Source organism: Triticum aestivum, chromosome 1A (genome assembly GCF_018294505.1).
Source record: "Triticum aestivum cultivar Chinese Spring chromosome 1A, IWGSC CS RefSeq v2.1, whole genome shotgun sequence".
Taxonomy (NCBI): domain Eukaryota; kingdom Viridiplantae; phylum Streptophyta; class Magnoliopsida; order Poales; family Poaceae; genus Triticum; species Triticum aestivum.
The window spans coordinates 585,019,890-585,034,227 of NC_057794.1; the positions used below are offsets into that span (position 1 = coordinate 585,019,890).

The 14,338-nt window shown below is 44.6% G+C and overlaps 1 pseudogene; it reads right to left on the minus strand.

The window, feature by feature from the left end:
- Positions 1–3,770: 3,770 nt before the first annotated feature.
- On the minus strand, positions 3,771–10,869 carry LOC123070002 (disease resistance protein RGA5-like; annotated as a pseudogene).
- Positions 10,870–14,338: the final 3,469 nt, after the last annotated feature.

Genomic DNA, 14,338 nt, shown 5'->3' on the forward strand with positions numbered 1-14,338 from the left:
TGACGCGTGGATGCCTATTGGTCCCGGTTGGTGCCACCAACCGGGACCAAAGGGTCTCCTGACTGGGCTCTGCGCACTGCCCATGTGGAGGGCCTTTAGTCCCGGTTCTGGATTGAACCGGGACTAAAGGGGGAGGTATTAGTACCGACACTTTAGTCCCGGTTCCGGAACCGGGACTAAAGGCCCTTACGAACCGGGACTATAGGCCCTTTTTCTACCAGTGAAAATCTATAACAAAAATAGTAGATGTGTGCAGTTAGACATGGGAGAAAACAACAATTGAGTAATTGTATAGCAGCATGGCCAGGCACAAGTCGAAACAAACATAGGTAGATCATGTAGTGTATATGCCAAAAAACGATTGGCTAATTTACACATTGGCCGGATATAAATGCAGGTAAAAGAAATGAACAACAAATATCCTGCAGTGAGGGAGAAATAGCCAAAAATGAACCAATCCAAAAGAAAACATACACAAAAAGAATAATCACTGTTATACCCTATTAATTTGTCCATATACATGCATATAAAACAAACTGGGCAGAAATAAAAAATAGGCTATAGGCAGATATAAATGCAGGTAAAAGGAATGAACAACAAACATCCTGCAGTGAGGGAGAAATAGCAAAAAATAAACCGGTAGTTTCTCCATGCATGCATATAAAACAAACTGGGCAGAAATTAAAAATGGGCTATAGGCGTACATGTAGCCAGTGGAGTAGCTGTTCTATTTGCCTTCAAATTTGTAACATGTCCTCGTCCATCTCTCCAGTGTGGGGGCGCCCGTGCCTCTCCTGCTGAGAGTTGAGGAGCGGCGAAAGCCTGGGTTAGGAGCAGCTATGGCAAGAGCACAACGGGGCAACATAAACGGGGAAGAAGAAGGTCGACGTACCTCTGCAAGGAGCGAAGGGGAGGGGTTGAGTAGCAGGCTGCACCCTTCTTGACGAAGAAAGAACGACGGGCGACCGACTGCGCTCCTCGCATGCGCCTCTGCACCTGCCGCTACTGGGTCGAGCAGGTTCAGCACGCCTCCCCACGGCCAACAATAATGGCCGGAGCAACCGCCGCCCTGCCGCATCCCTCCCTCCTCTATGTTCCGTCTCCTCCCATGGCTCTCTCTCACTTCTCTCTCTCTCTCGCAGAGCACCACGAGAACCCGCTGCCGCCGCCGCGAGCTCGCCGGATCCGCAGCCCCATGCGGCCTAGCGACCGGATCCGCGCCCGGATTCACCCAACCACCGGCCTCACTAACCTGCACCCGATCCAGATCCAGGCGCCGCCGACGGCCACTGGACAACGAAGAGAAGGAAGGCGAGGTGGAGGGGCCAGTAACCTGGTGGCACGGGAGAGAATAGGAGAAGGATGAGCGGCAGCGGCCATGCGCTGGAGATCGAGGAGGAGAAGAGAAACGAAGAGAAAGTGGAGTTGCGTGGGGCTCGAGAACGTGAGCGGATTGGTAGCTAGGTTTTATTGCTCGCATCCCACCCGGCGTCCACACCACCAATCGTGTTCCAGGCAACCTCGCAAGCTCTCACCTCGTGCCACACCCACCCAAAGAGGCTAACAAGTGGACCCAACGCTCCTGAAGAGGAAGAGACCCAGCTGGGTGCATAGAAGGAGGGTGAGGGTAGACCAGCGTCAATCCGCCAACTCGCCTGGCAGCCCCACCACACCCACGATCGGCCATATATTGTTTCTTTCACCCAAGGCACAGGCGACGCACACACGCTACTTACATTGCCAAGCCGGACCCATGAGATGGTGGCCCACCCATCATTCACATGAGTAAGAAATGACTGCGTGAAAAAAACAAACGGTGGGATCTTTGCCAGCACGGTAAAAAATCTCCAGCAAGGCAGATCGAGTGAACGAGGTTGATTTCGCGAGGCAAATGCCCCAGTTTAGTGGGTACCATAGGAGGCTTTATATGTTAGATGACCATAGAGCTGCTATCGATCTCAAGTGGGCCCTGACTTGTTTTGAGCTAATCTCTGGCATGTCCATCAATTATCATAAGAGTGAATTAGTCCCCATTAACTTGGAGGAAGTAGAGATCCAAGTTTTCCTAGATATTTTCAATTGCATCAAAGGGAAATTCCCTATCAAGTATTTGGGGATACCCTTGCACTTTGACAAGCTTAGGAGGGAAGATTTACAACCCCTTGTTGATGCTCTTCTGTCTAGGATGGCTGGTTGGAGGGGTAAATTATTATCCCTGTTAGGTAGAGTGACTTTGGTGAAAACCTGTCTAGCCAGCATACCTATATATATGCTATCCTTTTTTAAATTCCCCAATGGGCTATTAATTTGATCAACACCCAGCTAGTTAATTGCCTTTGGGGGGATGAAGAAGGAAACCATAAAATTCACTTAGCTAATTGGCAGTCTGTGTGTATCAGAAAGGAGTATGGAGGCATGGAATACCGAATCTGCAGGATTTAAACCTGTGCTTAATAGGGTCTTGGATTAAAAGATATATTTTTAGTGAAGGTTCTCTTTGGAGGAGATTTATTGACTCCAAATATAATACTGAAAGACCAAATATCCTCTGCTGTAATGATCCTCATCCATCCCAATTCTTGAGAGGGGTGATGTGGGCTATGAAGGCAGTCAAATTGGGATATAAATGGGATGTTGGAAATGGTAGATCAATTAAGTTTTGGGAAGATATTTGGTTTGGTAATTCACCACTTGCCACCCAATTCTGGGATTTATACTGCATAGCTAATGATAAGAACAAAACCATAGCAGATACCTGGGATGGAGAGTCTCTCAGAATCTCCTTTAGGAGAAATTTTGATGATGAGTTGATGCAACAATGGTTTGATGTAGAGTCAATTGCTAGATCAATAACTTTTACTGAACAGGAAGACAATTTGATTTGGCAATATGAATCAAAAGGAATATATTCCTCTAAATCTTCATATGTTGTTATTAATTTTAGAGGGGTGCAACCTATTTACACCCCTGTTGTGTGGAACCTAAAAATCCCACCCAGGATACATAGGTTTCTTTGGCTCTTTTCTCAAAATAAAATTATGACTTGTGATAATCTGAGGAAAAGAGGCATTCCAAAGCCTCTGGAATGCATTCATTGTAAAGAGATAGAATCAGTTCATCATCTGTTTTTTGATTGTTTGGTGGCTAGAGTAATGTGGAAAGAGGTCGAGATAATCTTTGGTAGAACTTTCCATTCTTTTCTTGAGCTGGCTGCGTGCTGGCTTTGCAATAAGAAACTTGTTCATTTGAATGTGGTCTCTTCTGCGATCCTTTGGGGATTGTGGAATACTAGAAATTCCATTGTGTTTAATAGGTCTAAATGGATCTCTGTCAAACAGGTCTGGCAGGAAATAAGTACATATCTAGGAGACTGGGTGAAACCACACAAGGAGCTGCAGGAGGGGGCAGTGAAACATTTCAGAGACCATCTGTTGAGAAGACTGAGGTCACCACTGGAGCTGGAACCAGACTGAGATGCCATGAAGCTACGGAACAACTCTCCTAGTCCAAAACCATCCTCAGAAAGGCACATGGGGGGCATGCTACCCTGGAACAAGTGAAGGAGAATCCAAAGATGGCGGAAGAGATCCATGTGGTTTTCGTCCCAATGAGCTGATGGAAAAATATGGCTGCCTAGTTCTGTTTTGTCTTTGTTGGTCCAGTAGACTGTTAGTAGGAACTGATTTATGTTGGCTTCTTGTGGCCTTTCTTTGATTCTGTTCTGGGACCTGGTGTCAAGCCAGAAGAACCTGTATGCATGTGTGGTTTCATTTATGAAAATGAAGCCGGGGGGTTCCCCTTTGATCGAAAAAAAAACTTCAAACGAACAGAGCAAAGCAATGCAGAGGAGGGAGCAACCACAGTGCAAAGCAGAGGAAGGCGTTCTTGAAGGGACAAGACGCTCAACTGGTGCCCAAGGACGCTTGGATCACGGGGTCAACCTGCACCGTGTAAGGCTGTGTGTGAGAGTATATAATACTGTAGCATAACGCAGTAGATAAAAATAAATCATACACAAAGAGGAAATAAGCGGTAGACTACATTAGGGATTCAGGCGACCGGCGATTTTTCCGTTGGCTACCACATCCAACAGGTGGCGTACGGTCCGATGCAAAACCGTAAAAAAGTACATGGCTTTCGACGTAGGCCACAACAAAATGTTGGGAGATGCATTAATAATTTGTCACTCTTCGTCATGCAGCACAATGGTACTTCCTCCGTCCCTAAATATAAGTATTTTCAAAGAATCCAATACGAACTGCATACAGAGCAAAATGAGGAAACTACACCCTAAAATACGTCTACATACATCTGTATATAGTCTATATTAAAATCTCTAAGAAGACTTATACTCCCTCCGTAAACTAATATAAAAGCGTTTAGAATACTAAAGTAGTGAGCTAAACGCTCTTATATTAGTTTACAGAGGGAGTATTTAGGAACGGGGGAAGTACATGCTTATTACACAGGTCTAGTAAATTGAGGATTCCGTCAAGATCATTATGCAAAACACCATGCTAGTTGGAGGATGATGACCATGATGAGACTATGAAGGGCTGGTGCTTACGTGAAAATGAAGATGCGGATCACGCGCACCAACAAATTTGGTTGTTTCACACTCATTCATTTTGCAACCAAAATACAGAAAAGATCAACATCAGATTCAAATGCGCGACCATAAACTAACTACTACGTTAAAACTAAAAAGGTGCAAAAACATATAATCAAATCACAAGTAAAAGTGCAGATGACATACAAAGAGCAGCACGCCATATCTGAAGGACAAATATTATTGTTCCATTTCAAATTTGAAAACACTTACATGCATCTACAATGTTATCTGAAGATGTCACGTGCAACTGGAGTTCTAGACGAGCAGCTCCGTCTTGACTCTCGAGTCTTGGCCTACTCATCTTCATCGCCTTCTCCATGTTGGCCATACAAAGAATTCGATGTAGATGATGAAGGGCACATTTCTACAAGCCATGTCAAACATGTTTGCAGCCAGCTTTTCGCTTTCTCCCATCCACTTCCGAGGAAAATCTGGTGAAGTTATGCTATAGTTCATCATTGGATAGTAGTCTAAGACTGTGAGTAGCAGAAAGGTGATGATATACAACAGCAAAAAGAAAAACCAAAACTGTTCAACCTTTGGCCCCAAAAATCTGCAGTACCACAATAGACAAGACTACATTAAGTTCTCGATTCTCGATTACAGCACAAGATTGCGCAATTAAGTTCTGTAGACAGTTCCGTTTCGAAAAATAAAAAGTTCTGTAGACAGTTGAGTAAGCATTACCAATTTAATCTGTTAGTTCTCGATTCTCGAACATAATTGACAGCCAATGTGCCACTATTGCTGAACTTAAACACAAGACTGAAACTGCAAAAAATGGTGAGCTGCTAGCAATTACCTGACAAACTGTCGTGACGACTTACGCTGAATAGAACTTCCCTCCACCTCGGCTTGCCTGCAACTTTAGGCCACATTTTGGTTGATCACATGATACAAATACTTCCGAATTGAGGCAAGATTGAAGAAGCTTTTAGAGCCACCACACGTACCGGTGAGGAACTTGAGGAGCCATCGAGCCCGGTGACGGCCCCGCGGAGCTTGGCCAGTTCCAAACCGCTCTCATCGTCCTCGTCCACGCCGCTGCAGCTGCCAGCGTCCTATTTACGGTTTTTCCTCGCCGTCCTCCTGCAGCGCCCGCCACAACAGCCGGTAGCGATGTGAGACGCCTCCTCTGATCCCGTCCGCTGGAAGCACAAGAATGGCTGCAGCGGTTGCAGCACCACAACCGCGTGCCCCGCCACTGCCGGAACCTCCCGCCTCGAATCTGGCCGGTCTTGTGCCGAATTAGCCTCTTAGATCGAACGAGTGGCGACAAAAAGGAAGTGGTGTCATGCCATACGACCATCTGTTTTTATCGTGGTATACTGTAGATGTCAAACTCAGGACGGTTTGGATGCTGCTGCATACAGTTCCTGAAGGCAGACTCTGCTTCATTCTCCACTTCTTCGGGGCCGCGGATGATTACTTTGACATACTTGAGGCTCAACAGGTGCTCCAAGCCAACTGGTGTAGCGCCGCCCCAGTTGTTGAAGTATAGTCTAAACCAAGTTAGTTTGGGCATAGCCCCTGCCCCAAAGGCCAGGTACGCAGTAACATCATACTCTGGTTCCAATTTACAGTACTCCAGAACCGGAAATGATCCGGCGGAGAAAGTGACAGCACTGTCTTCAGGGATACTGCATATCTGTAAACTGAGGTGGACGAGAGAGGGCAGCTCTCCAAGAGCGTGCAACTCATCAGTGCACGTGTCAACATTCAGCTCTAGCCGGCAGAGGCATTGGAGACCACAAATCCATTTGGGAACTCTAGGCATCCTACAACTACTCAGATTAAGGACCTTGATATGACGAAAAGGTTCTGATACTGAGCACAACATGTCGCTCGTATAACTGGGATTGCTAATGATCCTGAGATATCTGAGGTCATGCAACATCTCAATAGAATGCGCCAAAGCAGCCCATGTTGCTATCACAATTGGTTCTAGAAAACTAAGAAAAGGCACTGAGAGCCCCACGCGTCTTAGATCGGTAACCACACCAAGTCCCTCAACATCCTCCAACAGCTCAATAAAGCTCACAAAATCAGCACGTGTTACTGGCCCACAAATGTCTAGGAGAAGAACATCGAGCACCAAGTGCCTCAGATTGGTCAGCTCACCAAGTCCCTCAATATCTTCCAACGAACTCGGGTCCAAGTAACCCCACCAAAGTGTGCAATGATTTCATTTTCCTGATCCCTTTAGGCACTTTGCCTCCGTACCGAACTTCCAAGTGGGATAAGCGGGGCAAGTTAACTATATCCGATGGGATTTGTAAGTCCCTGCTGCAATTTAAATCCAGTGTCTCCAAATGCACAAGCCCTTCCATTTTTGTAGGCAGTTTGATTTTATCTTTACATAAAACCTTTAAATACCTCAGTTGCACCAATTGGCTAATAGCAGTAAGATCAATTGGTTCGCTGACCAAACTTTCAAAGAGAAACACCCTGAGATGCTTAAAATGCAAAAGAGTGGGCATGTACTTGGATTCCCCGAAAAGTGCAAGTGATCGAACTTGTGATAGGCTAGAAGGAATGGTCCTTGATGATGTCTCATCTGCTGCACCACCATTACTGAAGTTCATGGATATACGATGGACCTTGTACTTCCGGTCATGGTCTCTTGCTATTTCTTCAGAATGGCACTCAACTCAGAAAATTATGCTCTTCGCACTTGGTTAGGATCAAATCGAGCATCATATCATGTACTCTGCACGATAGCAACTCACCATACTCAATACGTCCAGGCTGAATCAAGCTCCTGTTGATAAGCTCATTAAAATAGCTCTTAGCAACAACCTCGGAGTCTTGCCCATGCAATTTTCTGACAAGTCCTTCAGCCGACCATTGTCGAACCAAATCATCCCTCTCAATCGCACGGTCTTCAGGATATATACCAAGGTGCAGAAAGCATGCCCGGAGATGAAGGGGAAGATGGATGTAGCTAAGGTTTAATATATTCTTCACTCCTTCCAATGTAGGATTTACCGAAAATTGGGTTCCAAGAGAGTTCCTGATGCGCTCCCACTCATCCCTTAACTTTTTAGGACGACTAGCTAATAGGCTAGCTATAGTAATGATTGCAAGTGGAAGTCCCCCACACTTCTTCAGAATTTCAGCTGTAATTTCTTCAAATTGACGATCATCTTCAGACCCATATACTCTACCAAAAAACAATTTTTTTGAGTCTTGCTTGTTGAGGGGCTTCATTTTGTAAATGAACTCGGGGCGACTGCAACATGCCGCAAAAGCCACACTTTCTACTCGTGTGGTTATTATTACTCTACTCCCATTAGCACTTACTGGAAAGGCGCGGCTTATAGTATTCCATGCTGACTGGTCCCACAAGTCATCGACTATAATAAGGTACCTGCAAAAAGTTTCCACATGTTATATAAGCACAGTTGGATATCAAACATGAACCCCCAAAAAAGGCAAAGTTGATTCAAGCAAATCTACCATTCCTTGGGCTAAACTAGCATGCTTATATAACATTTCAAGACTACATGCCACAAAAAGATTGCATGATGTGTTAGGAGTCAACAAAATCAAAATTAATAGGTAAGGAAGCTTGTATTATGATGGATCGTCTTACAATACAGCAATTGGTTGCATGTTGCACGGACATGAGTGCAAGCATAGTACATATATATGTTGTTGTAAATGTAAGTACTTTATTTGGATATAAGGATTTAATCCCTGGTACTCCAAAGGCTAAATTAGTTCTTTAACAATATTTGACTTCAGCAACCAATCTACATGTAAGAGCCTGTCCATATGCAAAATCTTATGTAAAAATATGCACAGTACAGAAAAGGCAAAAGGTAAATAAAAAAATTGCGGCTCAAGAAGTACAATTTCTTGTTTGCATCTTTTGAAGAGTACAGCTACAACCTCCTTTTGTTTTTGTACAATCACCATCTGGAACAAGGGGGCTCTCTCTTGTGGCGCACGAGCGCACAGTTTGGAAACATCAACAAGTCCGATGACAATCCTACAAATTTGGTGTGATAGGTATGGTTTTTTATGGGCTTAAACATTACTAGAAAACCCTTACACATAAGCATCTAAGCAAACTTCATAATCTATGCCTACATATCGCCACATCATATGGTAAACATTTCATAACTGGAGACATTTTGCAGCCTTTGGAATGGGCGTTTTATTATGGAGTCACTTTTTCAGCCATTATGAAAGTTAAAGCAAAAGAATGTATAAAGAAATTTTCTCTGAGACTTTAACATCCCATTTAACATGAACGAACACTATGTATTGCTTGCTGATGGTAAATAATTTAGTCATATTTTAACACACTGGAATTTGACTTGGAATTTATGATTTCAATTTTTGTGGTATTGAAACACCCCTAATATTTAGAATCCAGTTTTGATTTTCGATTCTAGGTCAAAGGCATAGGGCCAAACAACATGAATAATGTAGTGTCTCTTTGCCTGTAGCAACACTGCAAATTAATGCATTTTCAAAGATTCCATTGAAATCGAATGAACAGAAACCAAAATGTATGCCTCTACTGTGTAGCCAAAAGAGACTATATGACGGGGACAACCATGTGTTATTCTCCCAAACCGTGCAAGCCACAAGCATTTAAATGAATGTTGGCCAAATCAAACAATTATTCAAAGGTAACATAACTTGCCCATGCAAAAACACCGGTGACTATTGAAGTAAATATTACCTCTTGTGTGTGAGATAATTTCTAAGATCGTCAGTGATGTCTTCCACCTCACAAACACAAGACCAATTCATCCCAAGTTTTAGTTGTATACGATAGAGAAGCCCTGTCATGTTAGGTTTTTGGGATATGGAAACAAAGGCTGTATGGTCAAACTGCCCTCTGATCTCATCGTACACCTGTTTGGCAAGTGTAGTTTTACCTAGTCCTCCAAATCCCACAATTGACACCACCTTGAGCTCCTTTTCTGCTGTACTTGTCAACAAATTAACAAGCTCCTTCTTTGGACCATCGGTACCCACAAGACCAGCAGCCTTCGTGTATATTGCCGACAACCGAGGATCAATAGCCACAGGGCTAGAATTAGGATTGAATTCATCGATCTTGTACCTAGAAGATGTTTAGTGAGGTAGTCATACTTCTTTGTTTTACAATGGGTTGCTCTCAACGTTTGTGTTTTGGATAATAAAATATACATATTGGTTACAACATATAGCATAATTGTGATGTCATCTATGCTATTATAATTCTTTGTACCCCTTTAATAACAAAATAACATGTGCCATAGGGAATCTGAAAAATTGTTCTAGAAAACAGATTGAAACGTACCTGATGCGTCGTTCATTTGCCTCTAGTGCAAGAACCTTGAGCTCCTCCATCCGGTCAGCGATACGGTGGCGCTGTCCCAACATCTTGAGGCTTCGAACAGTCTTCTTGATGAATCCTAACTTTGCATTACCATCTCCAAACTGGCGCACGAAGTCGTCGATGCAGTTTTCCATGTCGTAGGACATCTCTCTGACGTGGTCCCTCCAGTCCCTGGCGACCGGGTCGAGCTCGTCCATGAACTCCATCTTCTCGAGGGCGGCATTCATGGCGCTGAGCTCCTTCTGGAGGAAGGACGCCTACTTCTTCACCCCTTTGAGCTTACTGTACTCACCGCCGGCCAGCGCGGCGAGCTTGCCGATAAGGGGCCGCATCACCCCCATCGTCACGCTCACTGACAGTGACATCTTGATCCGATCTACCTCGTGCAGTGGTGCGCCGGTGAAGTTGAACGGGTGAGTTGTAACTCAAGAAGTGGTCGGGACTGGGTGGGTTTCTGCGCCGGATTCACGGACGGTGGTGGACTACGGTCTACGGGGTGGTGCGGCAGGATGGGTAGGAGGCGGTCGTCGCTGGCCAAGGAGGAGTAGCAGTGTAGTGATTTGCGGGCAAGGAACCGAGGACTGGAGCTAGTCAACCAAGAGGCGTAATAACTCAAGAGATGGTCGGGACTCGGGAGAGGGTGGGTACGTTGCTCCGCTAGAACCGCGGCCGGAGGTGGACTAGGTGTACTGTGTACGAGGTGGTGCGGTGGAAGGTGGAGGAGGCGATCGTCGCTGGCCAAGTAGGATTAGTGATTTGGGGGACGACCGTAACTCAAAGGTGGTCGAGACTTGGACAAGGTGGGTGCCTGCGCAGAATCCTCGGTCGGAGCTGCAGCGGAGCTGGACAAGGAGTACGGGGTGGTGCAGCGGGAGGTGGAAGAGGGGGTCGTCGCTGGGCAAGGAAGACGGCGAGAAGTAGCAGCTAGCGTAGTGATTTGAGGGCGATGAACCGAGGACTGTAGATAGTCAACCGAATACACTGGTTCCTGTATTTCTCCCCTATCTACCTCTCCTCCCCCCATCTTCAACAATAGAGTAATAAATACTAAAATATACTCCCTCCGTTCCTAAATATAAGTCTTTAGAGAAATTCCACTATGGACCACATACGGAGCAAAATGAGTGAATCTATACTCTAAAATGCATCTAGATGCATCCGTATGTGGTCCATAGTGAAATCTCTACAAAGACTTATATTTAGGAACGGAGGGAGTACTACTAGTAGAAGTGTAGTGGTTTGGAGCGCACTATGCATGGATTACGCGCTTGGATCTGTCCTATCTCGTGCCTAACTTGTTCGGTGCCTTGTACCTGTCTTCAACATTATTCTTTTGCCATCTTTTAATAAGGACATAGCAGTAGGTGACTTACCTACTGCAAATTTTAATGGGATAAATGATCGTTTACACACGTAATTACAAAACAGATACATATGATTACATAAAGCGAGAGACCCGGTCTCTAAAGCCAACATAAGATGCTCTTGGGACATGTTGAATAGTCATCAGTTTTAAGTTTTAACTCATGCTTAAGGTGCCTTCAAAAATCAAGGTCTTCATGTGATTTGTGCAAGGGAGTGAGTTTAACTAAGGACAACTTGCCGAATGTTGGTGGGAGAATGGTAAACGATGTTGCTTTTGTGATCGAAAGAAAATGATTCAACAACTTTTTCTCAAATGCCACTAGCCAGATTATTGTGTTGAACAATACATGTGTTTTAATGTTTTTCCACCTAGTAGCATATCCAATTTTTTCGATAACTGGTTAAATGGGGTGGGTTCTAATACAATGGCATGAATTCGCGTGGGAGTTTGTGCATTATTTTGGGCTATTTGAAATTGTTGGAATAACAATCGAACGAATATCACAATCTTTTTGCATGTTATCTTTCGGGCGTCTGGATGGATCCGTATGTGATCATTACTTAGATGAGCGGAAGTTGGGGAATTTATGGCATTCGAGTGCAACTGCTCGGAGATGATAGCACAAGCTACATACAACCGATTTGGATGGCGGCCCAATAATGGAATAGGTGCTTAGTCATCGTGTCTTTTTTTTGTCGGCTTTGACATTTTGTCTTATGTTTTGCTTTTGCTTGCGAGCCTGTGATAAATTTCGTATTACTTGTTGAATTATTTAATAAAATGGTTGTTTGTGATAGATGCAGACACCGGGTTAATCCTTTATTAAAAAAAGGACAAAAATATTGATGAGCTAGTGTTCACAGGTTTAGGACGGACGTCATATCTCATATGTAGCTCCTTAGTGTTACTTAGGGGCCGTTCGGATTAGCGCCCCCAACCCGCCCAGCCAATTTATTCGCATTGATCACTCCGTGGGCTAGTCCTTGGATGGGGGGCAACTATTTGGCGTGCCCCAACCTGCCCAGCCGCCAAGTTCAGCTTCACGTTGATTTTTACTCCAACTATTAATTTCCGAAGGCAGAAGTAGAGCAACTTCAGAAAAAAAAAATAGAGCAAAGCAGAGAAGAGAGGACAGCAGAGGAGGGAGCAACTTGGGAAAGAACAGAGCAGTGCAAAGCAGGGGAGAGATCAACTGAACAGGGCAAAGCAGAGGTGGGCGTTCCTCATGGACCAAGTCGCGCACAAGCCCCAGCCACACGATATGCAGACAACGCTGGGATCTCCACCTGAACCTGATGACGCCAGTCACGAGGTTAACCCCCTGAGAGGCTGACCCCTGAGAAGCAGTTAAGAGTCTGAACTTACCTTCCTTCCCTGTCTCTTTGCTCCTCTGATCCTGCACCCAGTTTTTTTTTCTGTTTTTTTTTGTGGGTACACTGTACCCAGATTCATTCAACTTTATCCAAAGTACTAGTACGTAAATGAGAGTGCGAGAGAGCAATTGGACTGTTACAGAATTCTACGACCTTTGCTTTTGCGTGTCACTATTTCAGCAAACAATACCCCGTGAAGCACAATGCTCTGCAGCCTGGTTTGAGAGCACATGCATGCATGGACGTGCCAACTAGTACTAGATAGGCGGCAGCTTGATTAAATACAATCATCATCAACTGCTCAAGGATACCACAGACAAAGATCAAACACCCACGAGCGATTGCATGGCCGGGGTAATCCTCCTTTTTCGATAAAAAATCAAGTTTGATACTCCCTTTAGTGATCTAAATAAAACGTCTTATATTAGGTTACAAAGAAAGTATATATTTATACCCAGCAAAATAAAGTGAGTTTCGTCAACCAGTCACACTCCCCATCATCATGTTGGTCTGATACTTTTGGTGGCTGCGCTGGATCCATGGCCGAAGGTGGATGAACGTTTTTTTTACGAAAAGGGAAGATCCCCGGCCTCTGCATCAGAGCGATGCATACGGCCACATTTATTAAAAAATAAATAAGTTCAACACAGATCTTGAGGTCTCAAACGAACGAACCAAAAAAGCTCACAAAGAGCATAAGGGTAAAAGTAAAGCCACAACCGACTGACAAAAACGAGATAGGAAAACTAATTGCTTATCCTATTATTACATGACCGTCATCCAAACCGGTTAAAAATAGCCCGTGCTACCATCTCCCATCGGATATATCCAGTAACCAAACACTCTCTGGCCTCCGTCGGAGTGAGTAGCGACCACATACGGATCAACGCAGTGGCTCGAAAGATAACCTGCAAAAAATGAGTATTTGATGTTCTGTTAAAAACCAAATCATTTCTGCAGTTCCAGACTACCCATAATAAAGCACATACTCCTACACGAATATGTCTCGCTGTTTCGGAATCTATCCCGTCAAGCCACGTCCCAAATAACGTGTTGATATTATTCGGAGGAGTAATATTAAAAGCTATATTAACAGTGTAACGCCCGGATAATTAGGCTACAGTAAAACTCTCCTAATGATGCCATGTCACCTCTGTTACTGTTGCTAATCAGTGTTAGTTCAAAACATTTCAAATTCAAAAAAATGAAATAGTGACAAACACCCAAAGTTTTCAAAAGTTGAAACAAAAATGTTCGGACAGTGCCAAATCTGGCATAGGTAATTATGGTGTAGAAGACATAATTTTATAAAATACTTAAATGCCCTAAATTAAATAAAACAGAAAAGGAAAAGAAATAAAAGAAAAGAAAATACAAAAGCAGAAGACAAAAGAAAAAAAAAGAGAAAAGGACCCCCCCCCCACTGGACCAGACGGCCCAGCTCACAGCCAGGCCGGCCCACCCGACCCATCCGGCCGACCCAGCCCGTTCCCCCGGTCGCTCTCTCCCCTTCCCTGTTCCCCCGACCAGGGTCGGAACAGGGGCGCGTCCCTGCCCGACCGCCTCGCCAGCACCGACGCTGGGAGGAGATAAGGCCGCCACGCCACCGCCTCCTCGATCCCATCTCCCACTCGCCCCCTCTCTCC